Below are 3,804 nucleotides of genomic sequence, written 5' to 3'. Positions count from 1 at the left end.
AAATGGTTTGAAAGACCTCCAAGGATTTGTTACTTTTATCCAGGTTGACATTTCCTAAGTAAGCTATAAAACAACTTGGTTTGATAATTTTTGTCTAGTTCTTGATTGCAGCCTGCCCTGTGATTGGTATTCACCTTAGTCAATGTTGTTGTTGCTGTTGTGAAGTGTTGTTCAGCTGGCTGCAACCCTGTATAAGGTTTTCGAGGAGCAGCTGGAGAGCTTGAACCACCGACCTTGCAGTTCAAACGGCTTTGCAGTCTGGCACATTAACCCACAGCGCCACACCAGGACTCCAGGGGTTAGTCTATAGACTATGCAAATAGTCTGGGACCTACTGATAGGGGATTAGTCAATTTGTGGCCACCAAGATAAGAAGATCCATGCTTTGAAACTGACAAGGCGTGGTATATACATGTGCAGGCAGCCCCACAGATGTTTTTTGTTTTTGTTTTTTAGACAACAAGCTGCAGGGAACAGAAGAGACAGGAGGGAAGAAGGCAAGAGAGAGGAGGCAAGGAACCTCCTACAAACTGTAACACGGGCTGGAATACTGCAAACATCAAGAGGCCTGGAAGGAGCTCAGTGTCAGAGCAGGCAGACAGCAGGGCCAAGAGGATCCTGTCTTCAGGAGTCTGAGGGGACACCTGCATTGTAAAAGGGAGACTCCGCCTACATGCTTCCTAATTCTGAGTTGTGTAGCTTTTGATCCTGATCCCAAATAAACCACTTAACAAGCATGATGTGTAAATTCTAGGGCCACTGCAAGGGATTACAGAACCCAAAAGAGAAGTGGTGGGAGACAGAGCTAATATCAGAATTGGTAATGTTGGAGAGTGGAAATATGACTGACCTCCACCTCAAAGAGCTGAGCTTGATTCACATTATCCCCCCTAAAGAAAGATTTTGAAAGCTATTACTTCCACCATCTTACAAATACAAAAAGACAGACTCATGGTAACCGCTTGTGTTATACACAGTCTAAAAATGCTCTGTGGCTTTCTTGATAGTAATCTCTGGAAGCAGAGCACCCAGTCTGTCTTCTGCAGTACCGCCAGGTGTTATCAAACTACAACCTTTAAGTTAGCAGTAGAACACAAACCATTTGTGCAACCCAGCAAACAATCTAAAGTATGCTCTGATGGTAAAATGATCCAATATACTTATAAATGCAGGATCTAAGAACAATGAAAACTCCCACTAAACAATAGTTTTTAAAACCTAAATTATATTTCTTAGAGACAGAACATACTTTTTATGAGCACAGATTCTGAAGGCAAATGGTACTTAAAACCTGACTTCCAATTAATAGTAATGTGACTTTTCTGACCCACCATGAACTTGTCTCCTTGTTTAATATAAAGAACATTAATATAGAATACCAAATCAAACCTACTGTTGTTGAGTCAACTCCAACTCATAGCAACCCTACAAGACAAAGTAGATTTGGCCCATAAGGTTTCCAAGGCTATAAATCTTTACGGAAGCAGTCAGGCTCATCTGTGAAGCAGCTGATGGGTTCAAACCACTGACCTTGTAGTTAATAGGCCAATGATTAACCCACTGTGCCACCTTGGCATATAATAAATCCCCCACAAATGCTAATCATTATGATTATTTTTCATATTCCATGGGTAGGAATACTTTCCAATTAAACCCTCTATGCAACTCCTGAATCCAAAATCGATTAATCCTTTGCTCCAATCTAAATTAAAGAACAAGGCAAAAAAACAAGAATCAAAATTTCTTTAACATGGGGGGGGGGGGAGGGGGCGGGAAACAGAGTGGACTTTACTGATGATGGATCAATATCATCTTTGTAAGTGATAGCAATGCCATGTAACAAGCAAACTTAATTTATTTTTCTTCTCTGTATCTAAAATGTTGATTGCACAATTTTAAGAATGAAGGAAGAAAATCTACAAAAGTGTTTTGACATTACAGATCTTCCTTCCTATTTACAGAAAAACTCAATTACAATAAATGAGAGATGATATGTAAGAATAAGCTAGCACTGGCACGTTTCCACAGAAAAAAATTGTAATCAAGTTGTTTTCAACAGACTTTCACTTCTATAATTTTAAAATTAGGTACCAAATTTTCCCTAGCATAAAAGTATACTTCCTTCTGAAGGAACTTGAATCATCAACTGTATTGATCAACACATCTTATATGTGAGATACTGTCATTCTGGTCTTGAAGTACTAAATATCACTGATACAACTGTTCTCCCTACATGACAAAGGAAGGTTTCCAGGAGCTATCACTTCCTGTATTTCAACAATATACCTTGCGTACCTTTTACTGCACTTAGAAAGGTTAATTCTATAATGTGGCTTTGAACTTAAACCAGACTATTCATTCTTCACCAGAAACCCCAATCAAATTACCTTCTAGGAGCAAATATCTAGACCTAACAGTTCCAAGTGAAAGTTCAAGTTAAGAGAGTGCCTACTAAAAGCTTATGTGAACACAACCATTCTTAAAATAATCTACTCTCTAAGACATAAAAATGATAAAGCAAGCTGTCTCAGTAAAAATACGTAACTCTTTTTTTAATACTGTCAACTAAATGAAGCACAAAGAGCAAAAAATGTTAATGATTAAAATCACTAGCTATATTAAATTTCTACCACAAGCTTATGGAATATGATTTTTAAATCCAAAAATAATTGAGTGAGATTTCAATGTTATCAAAATGCTTTCATACAATTTCAAATACATATAGACCAAGTATAGACAGTATTCCAAAGAAGAGAATCTGACTTCAACCAATCCAGTGACCACTGCAGCTATTTCTCTACCCCACACTCGTATTTCATCCCAAACCATTCTCATCATCTCACCTGGCTCCCATATCACACCTCAAACCATCTTCCTCTGTGACCTGCAAGGAAATTTTGGATATGCAATTAAAACACCTCTTAACTCTGTGCTGCTGCTGTTGTTCAGTGCCATCGAGATGGTTCTGACTCACAGACACCCTGTATACGGTTTCCAAGGAGCGGCTGGTAGGTTTGAACTGCCGACCTTGTAGTTCAAACTAACCTTGCAGTCTAGTGCATTATTCTGTAGCACCACATCAGGACTCCATTGCAATTGGTTTAATACAGGTTGAGGGGAATGATGTTACAAAAAGACTTGAAGACTTTTGAAGATCTACAAGTCCAAATTTTGAATAAAAAAAAAAAGTTATGAAAAGCTGTTTAGAACTAATACTGAAGACAGACTCGCAAAACACCAGTTGAGTCCCTCAAAATATCTTATCACAGAGGCTAAATTTTACTAACCCATTGCTCTTCTGGGTTACCTAGCAACAACTTTTGTTTTTAAATAATCAGCAGAGCTATCAGATGCTCCATTACTACTGCAAGTTACTAAACTAGATTAGGTACAGGGTTTTTGATTGAATAATGCCATAGAGTCAGTTCCAACTCATAGTGACCCTGTACAGGGTTTCCAAGGAACTGCTGGCGGATTTGAACCTTCAACCTTGGAGTTCAAACCAACCTTGCAGTCCAGCACTTATCCTACAATACCACACACATTAACTTGGGTGATGAGGAAGGCAATATGTAACAGGAAAGAGGAAGGTGGTAGAAGATACAGGGAGGACTGCAGTTATTGTAATGAAACGAAGTGTGTGATTTGTTGACTATGGGACTGATGATCTTGCTCTATTTAAACCTTCACTCAATTTACAATAAAAAGTTGCAGTGGGGGTTAAAAGTCTTGGTTATCATGGCCCGGGTAGTTTTCTCATTCCCTGACATAGACTCTCCACTCCAGGCAACTAAGCCTATATAT

The 3,804-nt window shown here is 38.7% G+C and overlaps 1 protein-coding gene across 1 annotated transcript in view; it reads right to left on the bottom strand.

Annotated features, from left to right (window-relative positions):
• Nucleotides 1-3,804, bottom strand: part of ADAM10 (ADAM metallopeptidase domain 10) — a 271,540-nt gene that overhangs the window by 258,904 nt on the left and 8,832 nt on the right. The window lies entirely within an intron of this gene.

This window comes from Chrysochloris asiatica, unplaced genomic scaffold (assembly GCF_000296735.1).
Source record: "Chrysochloris asiatica unplaced genomic scaffold, ChrAsi1.0 scaffold00004, whole genome shotgun sequence".
Classification (NCBI taxonomy): Eukaryota; Metazoa; Chordata; class Mammalia; order Afrosoricida; family Chrysochloridae; genus Chrysochloris; species Chrysochloris asiatica.
The sequence above is the reverse complement of the archived record's forward strand: the minus strand, read 5'-3'. Positions and strand labels throughout refer to the sequence as shown.